This window comes from Schistocerca gregaria, chromosome 8, assembly GCF_023897955.1.
Source record: "Schistocerca gregaria isolate iqSchGreg1 chromosome 8, iqSchGreg1.2, whole genome shotgun sequence".
In the NCBI taxonomy this organism is placed as follows: domain Eukaryota; kingdom Metazoa; phylum Arthropoda; class Insecta; order Orthoptera; family Acrididae; genus Schistocerca; species Schistocerca gregaria.
In genome coordinates this window covers 168,577,505-168,592,862 of record NC_064927.1, presented here as the reverse complement: position 1 = coordinate 168,592,862, position 15,358 = coordinate 168,577,505, and the positions used below count along the sequence as shown (strand labels likewise).

Here is a 15,358-nt window from a genome sequence, read left to right as displayed (position 1 = left end):
TAGTTAAGTCTTTGTAGCATTACATGTCTGTAAGCCACACATCAGTCCGATATTCAGTTAACAGCCTTGAACAACACATTCAAGTTTTAGAATCCTTCTTCGTAAATTGATAACTGGAAACTACAAGCAGTTGCATGCAACTGTTCTAATTTATTAAAATTTTACTAACTGTTGCCTTACTTATGATAATGTTATGCTGAAAATCTTAATGTTTTTCTTCCCATGATTTAATGAATGTCCTGTTTTTTGTCTAGGTGAACGTGTTGCCATCGGCAGTGGAAGCAGATGCTGTGCAAAAGTAGTTGCCTTATAAACAGTCATTTAACTGAACAGATGTTAATGATTTGTAGCTTTTTCACAATTCTTCCATGGTCAATGATTCTGTGACATGTTGTTGCCAAGTTGTCTGTGTTTGGTGCTAAAATTGTACTATATATTTGTGTATGCATTGAACCATTTGCTAAGCAGTTGTTGTAACCCGTGGATGATTAGATAAGCTAGAGTGCTGAGATGATGCTGAAATACTCATGCATCCTGTTTTTTTAGATTTCTCTAAAAGAAAGGAAAACATAACAACATTTTTTATGTTGTTCCCATAAAATTGTGCCTAAAATTTTGCTAAATTTGATCATTACTTGAGACACGAAGGAAGTTAATGTCCATATTTGTATTTGCTGGACTGGTGGAAAATGGTTTATTATTATTGTTATTTTTATTATTCTTGTTGTTGTTGTTCTTGTTGTTGTACTATGAGTTATAGTTGAAGTCAGTCTGTGTGTCAAAGGAAAGTAATTAGTTGTTTATGTAACCGTAGAAAGTGAGAAAAATGTGTCAAACACTTTAGAGTCAACCATTATTTGAAATTATGACTGGAATGTGAAACAGTGGTCAGTATATGATATATCATGAAAATATATATCTAGATGTTATGGATTTAGTTAATTACTGACAGTATTGAGTGTTATTGTTAGCAAATTACTATTAATACCATTGTCATCCTGAAGCATAAGTACAATATACCTTTATGTTCAGATTCATCTGTCTTGTATACGGTGAAGAACAATATTTGCTTAGTATTCAAAAGACACTATAACCATCTTTAAAAATATCTATCTAATTATAAAGTTTGAAGTGACTATAAGTTATATTTAAATCTGAGCTGCAGTAAGAATTGTTATTGTGGTCACACAAAGAAATGTATCTTAAGAATTGTTCTCCTTAGAAGTGTGAATTGGTGATTCCATATGTATTACTTTGTCAGGTTTGTTTCTTGTTGCTAACTTTTTAGATTCTTTTCTTTTTGTTGATTTTTATTTGCTGTGTTATTTCATAGGATTGCATTTTCAATATTATGGCCAGTTATTTTTTTAGGTTAGTATTTGCATGTTGAGAAACTTAATATTAGTACTACCTTCCATACAGAAGAGTTCATCTTTGTGTTTTATTTATTCTGTAACTAATACCATCTCATTTATTTTATTTTATTTTATGTAAAACTTATATGAGCTGTTACATCAGCATCCACTATACCTTGTGAATTGTCAGTAGATATATTGGCTCTTGTCATTTTCACCTTGTTTCTTCGATTAAACACCTGCTCAAAAATTAAATACTTGCTCAAAAACATCTTTCAATCACTATCACACAACTCATAGGTTTGATAATGTGGGATCTGTTTCACAAATGCTAAAACTTTGAGGGTAGCTCTATGTTTATTTTGTCTGATTAATTCAGTTCAGTATCTGTTCTGTCATTTCTTATTTACATCTCACCTTTAGTTGTTGTTGTTATGGTATGTTTTCTTTCAGAATATCTTGAGCATGTCCTGATCATATTTTGTGGGCATTTTTTCCTTCAGATGATTACAGATTATTCCTACAATTTCTTTTATTTTCAGTTATTTACCTATGTAGGTAGGTTTGATACCAAGGTTCTGAAGAAGAATAGCTCCATTGTTTCGATCAGGCTATTGCTGGCAGTAGTATTATTGTGACAGGAGGATATTATTGCACCTCCCAAGAATATGTATGTAGCTGGTGACCATCTTTTGTTGCTAGTTTCTGTGTGACCCAGGACCTTAAAGATACAATAACTTTAAAAGATAGTTATGATATCATAATTTCAAAAACATACTTATGTTTCCATGATGAAGCCAATGGTCCTCAACTGCAACAATCCTGCTGTAGAATGTAAAGTTGTTATATCACTCTTGAAAGAATTAATCCGTCGCAGTCTACAAATTATCTAACATCACAGAAAAGGTCTGATTGTCACTGGGAGAATATACACTTCAGGCCATCAGTGTTGCCTAAAAACTTTGATATTTTATGAACTATGCCCACTCAGTCATAGGTAACTGAGACATGTGAATTATCCTTTGATTTTGTTAATTGGAAGCTGCAGTCCTAAATAAGTTTTAAGTTTATTTCCTAGCTCTGTACTAGGGATAAACATTGAATTTTCTCCCATTGATTTCACCAATATTTAAGTTGTAATTACAGGAGATCATCTTGAAAACATGTGGCATAGTCACTCAGATATGTGCTTTATCTGCAGCATACGAAGTGTTGCTTTTGTTAGATTGAGTTACAATTGTTTGTTTAATTAATTATTGGATTTTTTTCGTTTTTGTGTAATTCTTTACAGGTTATCAGCTCACAGACATAATCATGTTCTCGCATTTGTTTTTATATCTTCATAAAAAAATTCTTGTGCTTTTAAGCAGTAATGATTAATATATTGGTTTTCAGATGTTGGTATTTTGCATTAAAAGATGTTCTGATTTGTGTTGAAATCTGTAGCAACATAAAACGTGTTGCAACTACTTCTTTTCACTCCTGCACATTGTCAAGACTAGTCCCCCCCCCCCCCTCCCCCCTCCAAATCTGCAAATTGAACGAGTAAGCTACTTGACTAGCCTTGAGGAGGATTGGGGTTTAAATCTCTGTCTGGCTATACAAACTTTGGCTGTTTTTATTTTCCATACATTGCCAGAGCCAAATCTCTGGATGGCTAAGTTGGGGAAAAAAAGAGCCATTGAATTTTCTTCCCTAACAATAACTCTTTCAAACTTGACATCTGACTCTAGTGATGCCACCATAGGAAAGATATTAAACTGCAATCTTCTTTCATTTCTTCTTTATCTAGATCCTTCTATTCTCTTAGTGTGATTGCCTTGAGTTATTGATTTGTCTGTATTTGCAGCATATTGTTATTGAATTATCATGAGGATGTGTTCACTGTTAACTGCATGAAAATAAAAATGAAGAACGTAACTGGCCTGGTAGTTGCAGTGAAGTAAATAAAACTGAGAACCAAAGATTTTTTGATTTATAGATAGATAGATAGATAGATAGATAGAGAGAGAGAGAGAGAGAGAGAGAGAGAGAGAGAGAGAGAGGACATTTATCCCCTACCCTACAACCTAATAGATATACCTTGCATTTACTATGTTTTACAGAGATATTCTGTCACATCTATGTAAAAGTTAACGGGGTCTTTTTGTGATTTCCTTTAAATTGTATTTGTAGTTCAGTGTTATTTTGCAGAATGGGAAGTGTCAGTCTGTGCTGGTGTATGAATAAGTACCTGTTCCAATTTTTATATGGAAGTTCGAGGATTGGTGTATCCCTCACGATGTTACAGACCCATAAATAACTGCTGTACCTATGTAAATATATGTATATTGTAATAATGATGTACATAAATAATTGTGAAAAATTTTTTACGAAGTAAAGTGTTTATATCATCAGTTAGTTTATTGCAGTTGGATCTAAGGTGTTTTATGTGTTTGTAATACAAATTTTTTTGATTATTATGTTGGACATTGTTTGACAGGAATTCATGTTGGAGAGTGGATGCTTTAATAGGCACAGATGAGGTAAAATGCTCTGCATACTTCCAGATAATATCTTTTTTTTCACTATATAAAATTAAAAAACAGTGAAATTTTGCTCAGCATCCACTGTATTAATGTCCTCAAGATGCAGCCACTTATATGGGTGAAAATAATCTTGAGTGGTCTCTTGCTGGGTGTGTATGACTCCATGAAGCAGTTCCTCAGCTTTAGAGTTTTTGCGGTATGTAGTGCCACTAGTTGTCCTAAGTATTTTTATGCACTTTCTGACCTTTGTAGGATTTCTGTCACAAGATATAACATAAATCATCAAAATAAAAACCATAATTATGATACAATTTCTACTTAAATTGTAATGTTGATTTTAGGAATTCAGTTGTGTGTTTGGTTTCTACTATAACTCTTTCTTCAGCTGGCTTATTTCCGTTGACTAGTTCATTTCTTTCCCAAAGACTTGTTTCCGGAGATCATTTATTTATTGTCTCAAATTTTGTTTAATATCTGTTGATATCATTTCTTCTCCTCCCCATTACTGCTTTATTATTATATCTTGTATGGTTTTCCTGCATTTACAGCACTTACACAAATTATGGCATCAGTATCCATATCATGTTGTACTATAACATATCCCTGCCATATTGTTTTGGCTTTACACACAAGATTCAGTCTGTAGCTCGTGGCCTAGTGGTTAGCACTTCTACCTCTGGAACACAGGTTCCCGGGTTCGATTTCTGGCTGGGTTGGGGATTTTGTCTGCCTGGGGACTGGGTGTTCGCATTGTCCTCATCATTCCATCATTATTCATGGAAGTGGCGAGATTAGACTGTGTTCAGTCTGAGAATACATACGGACAGCGACACAGATGACTGCGCAGTTGAATGTGCCCCACAAACCAGTCATCATCATCATTAACACAAGATTAATTTTCTGTGAGCAGTATTGTGTGTGTCCATCTTTCACAGCATCAGAAACTACTCAACATGTGAAGGACATTGTATGAATTTCATTGAGTCCCATAATCCTTTGTGTGGAATTTGTTGCCCAGCGTACTTTGTTGCCCAGCGTACTTTGTGGATAGATTTATTTTTCTGTATACATGTATTTTCCTAATGTGGCTTACTTGGCAGTCCTGTTAGAGGCATTTAATAGTATCTATTCTGTAGTACATATGTTGGAATTAATGGATTTTCAATGTTGCTTTCTCTACAGAATGTTTTATTTCCTTCCTTCTGACCTCAGCTGGCTGAAATATTGGGTCATGTAGAGAAATAGGTGTGTTTCAGCCTCCTGAAGTTTTAAGATTGTGTATTTCGTATTATGAGATGCTTCATATTATATGTTCACATTTTCTGTAGCCACATCTGATAGATTATAGGAGGTGTGTCAGACTACTGTGGATGAAGAAAGCAGGAGATGGAATTTCCTACGCCCTATGCCATACTGCTACAGGGAATAGTAAAATAGTGTAGTTAACTAATGACTTAATATGCTAGTATCAATAAACTAGAAATTACTGCTGACACTGTTGGGAATTTTTCTCCTCTTGGCTGAGGTTTTTGATGATGTGGACCGTGATAGACAAAAGTTTAAAAAACTGATGTAACAGGTGCAAAAGATATATGGCTTAAATCTTATCTTAATAAATCAATTTCATGTTGATCACATAACATTAAGCAACCAGAATTTGAAACAGTCTCGGTGCATCGTGATGTTTCAGTTTTGGTCCTCTGATTTTTTTGATACAGTTTTAGAAGACGCAAACATTGTCCTTTTTTGCAGATAATGCAAGCACAGGAATAAAAATTAGTACACATCCCCCTATAAAAAGGCGAGTAATGAAATATTTAAAAATGTCTAATCATGGTTCAAGACAAATGAAATATTAAATGTTTAGGATTGCAGGCAGATCATAAGTTTAGTTGGAAATTCCATTGCCTAGAATTAACAAAGTATTGTAGTTCATTTATATTTTTGGGGCACATGATCACTGTTATTTGTGATTTAAAAATAAAGTAAATGACTTATGGGCAAGCCTGTAGTAAGCAAATAAGGGAAGGATGATAGGTGGAAGAAATATGGAGTTGGACTATACAAGGGGAATGAACTTGAAGACTAAGTTGTCAAAAGAGAAGACAAAATAGATGAAGATGAGATGGGAGATACAATACTGTGAGAAGAGTTCGACGGAACACAAAGACTTTAGTTGAAACAAGGCACCTGGAGTAGACAACATTGGGACAGCCAGCCATAACAAACTGTTTCACTTGGTGTGCAAAATATATGAGGGGGGGCAGTCAATAAATTCAGACATTTAGCTAACAGTTGAGGTGAGTTGTATCGTGGATACTGTCATTCTCAGAACAGGAAATTTTACTTTTAACACCCATAGTCAGCTTCTGGAGTTAGTGTTGATAAGTATATTGTTCTCTGTATTTGTTCACTGCAGAAATCCTGTTGTCATTACTTCTGGCATTTCTGTATCATTTTTGCAATTCATGGAGGGCAACTTTTTTGAAATGGAAAAAAAAAAAAAAAATCAGACACCACTTAATTGATAACTTTTCCATTTATTCAGTTCAGCTTACTGCCCATAAAAAAACTGTATCGAACAGCGTTCTTTGAGTGAATAACATTAACAGCTATCAGCAGTTCTGTGATCACTTATATAAAGCATCAGTAACACAGTCAATTTAAGGTATTATTACAATGGAGAAAACTTGCACAAAATTATTAGTACATTACAGCACATTCAATGGGAACTGTAAACACATTCTTCATATATAATTTTGTAAAATTCAGAGGTTTGCAATGTTAAATTTTGTAAAATATTAACTGTGAATAATTAGTTCTTAAAAAACTCTACTAAAACACAGTTATTTTTATCACTAACATTTACGCACATTTTCGGCCAAGCATTACATTCTTTAGTTCAACATGTTACTTTGTATGTTATGTTTATAATACTAAACAGTCTCGATATTTCTATACCAATATTTTGGAACTTTAAGAAGAATTATTTCACGTTAAAATAACTGTATTACAATATTGGGTCGATTTTTCTTTACATTTAAAATTTTTGTTTCAGCTAATTATAAAAATCACGAAAACATTATTAGGAATTACTAAAACTTGTGATTTTGTTGTTAACAAGGTGTGTTTAGTACCAGTAGCTATATGATATGCAATGATTTCATACATATTAAATACTGACTGATAAAATGTGAAATGTTGCCATAAGGTAGTACAATATTCAATACTGCGTATTGAGTAATACATAAAGCTGTGTATCATATATTCCGATATGAGATTCAAGGATGCTATATTACACACAACAAGAACTCTCCATTGAACACAAAAAGGAAGAAAAAGTGTATTCAAATTGTGTTAACACAGGCTTAACTGAGCCAGCACAGGTCTTGATTTGTTACAGGCAGTCCTGTAAAACATAACTCTTTACAATTTTTTTTACAAACAAAGCTAATTGTGTAACTCTGTGTGATATGTAACACACTGAAATGGAAACGAAAATTTTAATGAGTCTTCATCTGTTTTCATATCTCTTAGTATGTTCATCTTGATCTTCTCCGCTTGAATTTTTGCGAAAGTCAATAGAAGATATTCTTATCCCCTGATACAATGTGTGTGACAAAACAGTAAACATCAGTTGGATAGATAATGTGATAAACCTATTGGTAATCAGATATGTGCTCAGAATCAAAATTGCTATGTGTATTACTAGACATAAACACAGTGTGAGCACAGCGAGTGGAGCGTAACAATCAGGAAATTTTATTTTTGTTAAAATGTCTTCTCATTAGTATTAGTGTAATGTAGTTACATGATTACTTAATGTAAAATTGGTCAAGTGCAAGTAGGACATGCACACTCAGGGTTCCATACAAACTTAACTGTACGTAACTTATGCATTCCAGGAATTGAGAATCTCAATGATGTGAGTCCCGGGAATTCAGAGTTCATATCAAAATCTCTACACTAGTTCATGAGACTAACACAGACATAAAAAAAGGAAACAAGCAAAGGACTTAACTGTGTACATGTAGAGAGGGAAGATTTAATAAATTATTTTTATTTACTTACTAAAACATGACTACAACTTAACGTTTTATGTTTGCATGCTTTCTGATGGATGATGCATGGAGTGTAAGTTATAATGGCAAAACTATATTTTTTATGCGATGTAAGTACAAGGTAACAATTTTTTACTCTTTTCCTTCACTTGTACCATGAAGCCTTGCTTCTTGCCAAATTTGATGAATCTAGATCAACAAGAAGTACTCTAAGTGTTTTGATGAATGTATTCGTGAGTGTCAAAATATATGACATGATTGCATTTACTTGGACACTTAAATTTTCCACACTACCAAGGAACCGCTGACCTTAATATGTGACTTTAATTGCAACTTGATATGACAGATGGACAACAAAGCGATACTATAAGGGTTACAAATACATTTGTGTCAACTTTAAGTGATGTATGTTAGAAAGTGGCAATTTTGGTAAATGTACTATATTATTCAAGAGATATAAGCATGTTGCAGTTTTAGTTCTTTGAATACTTTATAACTGCAATTATAACATACATGTGAGAATGTGAACAGAGATTCAAACAAGAGAACATCAATAGCAGTAAATAAATACGAGGCAAAAGGAATAAACAGGAGTCAGTGATAACACTGCAGCTTATAATGGACTTGCTTATTTATCACACTTCTTACCTCCACCCAGAGTTCTAATGGTATATCCTACTGAAATCAATGTGGTGTCTAGGATGCATGATGATGGGCAGAGGGATAGGTGGTTCTGCCAAAACTGCTGTAGATTCATTAGGCATTTTGTCTGGCATCTATTGCGGCTTGTCTGTTTTGTGGGTACTAGCATAAGAGGTGCAGAAACTGCTTCAACGTGATCGATGGAAATCACACTTGAAGTATCAGTAACATCCACCCTAAATGTATTATCATCTCTGTTAAGGACTGTATATGATCCATCCTATGTTGGCCACAGAGGCTTGTGCACATCATCATATCTAACAAAACCTTGTTATATTTCCAAGGTCAATGAAAATTAAATTGCAGTGAGTGTGCTGCTTTCTCAGTGCAACTAGACATAGTTGGCAAACGTGTGAGTGCAATTTTTGAGCAAACTCTGTTGCCTCAGTCAGCGCATTAGGGATATTGCCGAACATTTCTAAGGGCAATCAAATTGACGACAGTAAACGAGTTCTGTTGCAGTTGCAGTAAGATCTTCCCTGTTAGAAGCACAGAGACCCAGTAGGGCAATCGTCAGTTTCTGTCCACTGTTGTGACTCACGAAATGAGTTCAATGCCAAACTAAGTCACTTACTGTCAGATGATAATCTGTAATTTGAATACGCTGCATGCGTAACCAAACAGTGTGTGACCTGTTGTTACAGGATTCCCAAAACAACTGATCCATCCTGAAAGACTGGTTGTGACAGTTTAAGTTGTGGTGTTGACCATAGGAACAGGTCCAGGCTAATGGGTGTAGCGGTCAGTTGCAGTTAACCAACAGGTGTGTCCTTCAGATAGCGATAACAGTCCAACAATATCTGTGTGCACATATTCAAATCATTGGTTGGATGGGGGGAAAATAATAATAAGCCAGTTGGTGCACTAACTTGCCAGGTGATACTGTGCTGATAGGATGCAGCACAAAACCTTTGCACTCGCTGTCCATATATGGACACACAACAAATCGCTCAACCAGCTTTGTCGTACTCTGGAGCTGGACAAATCATGCAGTGATGAGATTTCCTACTGATGAAATTTTGCTGTCAAACGGGTGTGAATTTGATGTAGGAACACCACAGTACAACACTACATCTGAACAAGGTACTGCAGGTCGCTATCAAGTTGCTATGCCAAACATATGATTGATAGTTAACTTTGCCCATAATTGCATCTACACGGGAAATGGCATCTGCTGGCTAATTCTTTTCCCCATCAACACCGATGACATGTGTAGTGAACTTCACTATGTAGTCCAAATATGCAGTGAATTCTTTGTCTGGTCTGTGACAAAATGCTCAGATAAGTGGCTGGTGATCACTGACTAGCTTAAGCAATTGGTCTTCAAGCATATGAGGAATTTCTTTATTTAAGCACCATCTGCATATAACTAGCAACTGTGTGTTGACCACATCTGCTTCATTGTCCGATCCTACCCAGACATTTTGCTCACAGGATGAATACTGAAAACAAATTCACTGTCAAAATTTTAGCTACTAAGGCGCATGGCAAGTATTTAAAATACAGTAGAGTCACGTTAATCCAAACCCCAGCAATCCGAACTTTCGGCTAATCCAAACATGAAAAATGTTAGTCTAAGTATAGAAAATTGTGTGGTAAACTGCTGTACATAAACACTATTTTAATTTACCAGTACAGTAAACATGTATTAGGAAAATTTTCAAGAAAACATTAGGTTTAAACAATGCATAACAGTGAAAGAAAAGCTGTCAAACTGACTAAAATACAGCGAACACTTTATCCCTACTTTTTAGATGACAAAAACTCATTGTGTTTTGGCGTAATGAAGACAGACTGTTATATGGTACTTAGTTGCGCCATCATCTCATAAACCTCAAATCAGCAGGTGTAGTGTTCGCCCCTGGTGGCTGAGTGGTCAGTGCGACAATGTCAATCCTAATGGCCCAGGTTTGATTCTCAGCTGGGTCGGAGTTTTCTCTGCTCAGGGACCGGGTGTTGTGGTGTCCTCCTCCTCCTCCTCCTCCTCATCATCATCATCATCATCATCATCATCATCATCATCATCATCATCATCATCATCATCATCATCATTCCTCATTGCCGCGCGAGTCGCCGAAGCGGTGTCAAATCGAAAGACTTGCACCCGGCGAACGGTCTGACCAACGGGGGGGCCCTAATCACACGACATTTACATTTAGCGGATGTAGCAGTGGGCTGTTGCCCCAAATAATGTAGCGCGAGGTCAAGGGCTTCTCCTGCGCCACTGTGTGGCTCCAGTTCTGCTTTGTTGCTTTCAGGCTCATTGTCACTTTCGTTGCAGCTGTCCACTTCTTCCTGGTCTTGAGTCGCAGCAACAACTGAATCAGCGTCAGTAAGGTTCTCCACACAGGCCCCATCCCCTACCATCCACTCATTTACGTCTCCTTCACTAGCTTTTTCACAACCAGGGATTGCCTGTATCATTTGTAGGTTTTCCTCTTCATTCTCTATTAGTTTGTCCTGATATTCAAGAGATGCCCACAGTTTTTCACCACGATTTTCTCAGAGTATTTTCTGAAATATCCTGCCATGCCTCAGCGGCCCAATAAACGACATCCTTCACATAGGTCTTTTTTATTTTGTCCACTAAAGAAATGCTATCATCATGCATCAGCATTCTTAAAATTTGTTTTCTGTAAATCAGTTATAATGCTTGAAGTACTCCCTGGTCCATCGGCTGTAGAAGTGGTGTAACATTTGGTGGCAAAAACTTCGCCACAATTTCTCCATCACATCATTCCTCAGCGCTGGGGTGAAATGGCACGTTATCAATCAAAAGGATTGCACAGGGAAACAAATGATTTTCCTTAGAAAACCACCGAACAGAGGGAACAAACTGGCCGTGAAACTGTTCTTTGAAGAGCTTACCATTCATCCACGCTTTTTTCTGGTTGTTAGAATACACAGGCAGAGACTTAACGTTGCAGTTTTTAAAAGCTCTAGGTCTAGAAGATTCGCCGATCAGCATTAAAGGCTGTTTGTGCTTACCAGGAGCGTTGGTGCACGCTAATAAAGTCATACGATCTTTTCATATTTTAAAACCAGGAGCATGGTCTTCTGCTTTTGATGTCAGGCTTTTTGTTGGCAATGCCCTAAAAATTAAGGCCAGTCTAGTCAGCGTTATAAATTTGTTGGGGAGAATACTTTCCCTCTCTTATAATTTTTTCAAACTTACCCAAGTATTCCTTCGCTGCAACACGGTCAGAAGAAAGCTCCTCTCCAGTAATTGTTAGCTGACCGATTCCATGACCTTTTTTGAATCTGTCCAAGCAACCCGTACTCGCACTAAAAGACTCATCACCATCCATTAACTTGGTCAGGTAAACAGCCTTCTGAACCAATGCTCCACTCAAAGAAATTCCCCTTTCTTTATCCTTGCGTAAACCAAAGGAAAAGAGCTTCACCCACTTTATCATACTGGGACAGTTTCAAATTTCAAGTTTCACTTGGTTCCTCTTCCAGTCACAAATGGTTGCTTTACGAACACACAGTTCTGTTGCCAGTTTAGATACATTCTCACCATTTTCTATCTGCTTCAAACTATTCAGTTTTTCTTTGAACGTTGTACGTTTCCGTTTACTCATGACGAAAATACTTACACCTTTACACCTGAACGAATACAATACAACTGTTATAACGAAGTGCTTTGCGAGCCAATTGGCAGTGCACTGATCTCAAGACACTACGAGGGTCACTCCAAAAGAAATGCACAGTATTTTTGTAAAAATACAGTTTTCATTCTGCATGTGTGAAAGTTTTACAGTATGTAGATACACCCTTCCCGCTTGTTTTCAAAATTAGTTCAACTATTCCCGTGAGTGGAGCCATCACAGCATGTCTTCAAGATGGCTGCTACACTTGACGTTCGTCAGAAGCAACTTGCTGTCGTAGAATTCTTGTGCTGTGAAAACGAGACAGTGGGAAACATCCACAAGAGGTTGAAAAAGGTGTATGGAGATGCTGCTGTCAATCGCAGTAAAGTTAGTTGGTGGGTAAGCAGGTTATGAGATGAAAGCAGGCACGGCAATATTGAGGATTGTCCTCGCAGTGGCAGGCCTCATACTGCACACACTCCAGACAGTGTGCAGAGAGTTAACAAATTGGTTACTGCTGACAGATGCATCACGGTGAATAGTGTGCATTTCTTTTGGAGTGACCCTCCTACAAAGGTCTCAGCAATGCACAATAACAAGGGCAGGGAGTGAGAGTGAGCCACTGTTCCCAGACTTGTTACCATGGTGTACCTACTTTTCTGCTTGGTATACTCGCCATCGTAGTTCGCTAATCCGAAAAAATCGGTAATCCGAACAAGGTTCGGTCCCAATTAGTTCGGATTAACGGGACTCTACTGTAATGTTGAACCGCCAATTTATTAACTCGTAATGTGGTCGGAGAATTGTATACCCCTACCGTGGCTGTAGCAGACAGTTGCGCTTTTGTAGCTTATTTAATATCCATAATGATTTGCAGTTGCCTTTGCGGTACTGTCAAGCGTTAAGAATAGAGGTAAAACGGAATTATTCTTTGTTTTGATTCCTGTATGTTTGCTCATAGCATCTGTCTTCGTGCGGGTTCCAGAGCTTCACAGTAATGTGGTACCCAATTAATGTTTTCTAATTTGCAGAGATAAAATATGAAGAAAGTGCTATGCAATCGAAATCATCTACTTCTTCTGAAAAAACATGCCTGTTATTTATGAGCGGTAGCCAAATTCTATAACATTCATTCGACTGATGTCGACATTTCGTTAGAAATTGTGAAAACATGAGAAGAAAGAAGAAATGACTGTTGAGTATTCCGTGAAGTGTGGTTCGTACAGTGATTGGCGTGCTAATTAAAGTCCAGAGCAAAAATACAGTATCTTTCTAGCGCAAAGAAAACATGGGGAGCATAACTTTCCGTGTCAAAGGAAAGCCTGTAACTTTTTCTAGAATGCTTAAAATTACCTGTATGCAAAGGTGGTTTTGCTCGAACTTCTTCTATTTATGAACGATTTACATGCAGGAAATATGCGCCAAAGTGGAACTCTCCAAAGTTTGAAAGAGAAACTGTTCAGAAGATTAGAACTGCTGGCGAGAGTCGATGCACTGTTACCGAAGGAAATATACAAGATGAGGCAGTCTGAAATATAGCCCGCATCTCGTGGTCTTACGGTAGCGTTCTCGCTTCCCGCGTCCGGGTTACCGGGTTTGATTCCCGGCGGGGTCAGGGATTTTCTCTGCCTCGTGATGGCTGGGTGTTGTGTGATGTCCTTAGGTTAGTTAGGCTTGAGTAGTCCTAAGTTCTAGGGGACTGATGACCATAGATGTTAAGTCCCATAGTGCTCAGAGCCATTTGAACCATTTTTTTCTGAAATATAAGTGATATGAACATTACCAATTTCCAGCCTTCTTCGACCTCGTTAAACAAATTCAGAGAATTATATGGAAAAGAAAGTCACAAAATTGCTAAGTTTAGCCCCAAGTAAATGTGTAGAGAGGATATCACTAATGATTAATACTATAGAGAAATACGTAGCAGACGTGAATACCAAGCTTCATGTTATTCTCTGAAAGATACGTGTAAAGTCAGTGTGTCAGGTTTCGTGCAAACCGTACTTAATCACTTCGAGCGCAAAGAAGACGGAGTTGCATATGTAGTCGATGAATGCTATGGCACATTTCGTATACAACAACGTCAGTGATAGTCTCAGCGGAATAACGTTTCCGCAGCTTTATATCTGTCTTCGTTAACCTCAAGGCAGGCTAAACATTAGAAAAAAAAGGGATTGTTTAGTAGCAAAATTCTTGTAATCGACTCTGTAAAAGTAGGAGAGAATCATTTTCCATCTTATGTCCGAAAATTCTCTCTTACTAGTTGCTGAAAATTATTCATTACTTTTGTTGGACTCTTGGCCTGGACTTAATAGCCCTGTCCTTAAGGACGACGACAACAAGACTGTTAATATAATTCAGTCGGGCCCGGAACTAATAGTGTGGTTCAGTCTCTCGATAAAGTAATGTTTCTGTAGTGTAAAACTTTGCCATTTCCAATTTATCAGCGGAACAGTATTGTTAAACTTAAATCATTTGAACATTGTTAGTTTGCATCATCATACTAAACTCCTTGAAAAGCCAAAGGTACCGACATAATCCCGTTAAAAGAATTTTGTCAAGTATGCCTTATATGCAACACATTATGTAGAACAATTACCAAAACTATTTCTTTCTCCATTCTACTACTGTGTAAATAAATGCACTAATTTTTTTTTTTTTATCGGGTATGCCTTGTGCAAGGAAAATGTTTGTTTTCGTCGTTCAGCAAACGCTTCGCATTTTTGTGACTAGTATAGGGAATAAATAAGGAACTGTTTCATTGATAATAAAATGTACATTATTCAAAAATTATCATAATAACAGTGATACAGGAATTGTCACAAAATATTTCACATCAACCAATTAAAGCCCCGATTGTTGAAAGGAGTCTTAAAGAAACATCAGTGATTCTGTTTCCTCTTTCTAGTCGCTTATGCAACGTTACATCTGCAACAATTTAGCTGTCAATATGAACTGTAACATATTAATAATAATAATAATAATTTGAGACATTTTTAGGTGCGGTTTTAAGTGCTTGAAATTCGCGTGTTCAGTTTGGATTTCGCGCTACGGTACGTTGCCTTGTCACGGCTGTGTCTGTTTATTCTCTGATCAGCGCGCGGGCATGAAAAGGGTCA

The 15,358-nt window shown here is 36.7% G+C and overlaps 1 protein-coding gene across 2 annotated transcripts in view; it reads left to right on the top strand.

Moving 5' to 3' along the window:
• Positions 1–3,751, top strand: part of LOC126284873 (WASH complex subunit 2) — a 204,574-nt gene extending 200,823 nt beyond the window's left edge. For both annotated transcript variants that reach the window (XM_049984113.1, XM_049984112.1), the window contains exon 17: positions 255–3,751. The gene's annotated coding sequence lies outside the window, so the exon portion shown is untranslated. The remainder of the gene's footprint in view (positions 1–254) is intronic.
• The last annotated feature ends 11,607 nt before the right edge of the window (positions 3,752–15,358 follow it).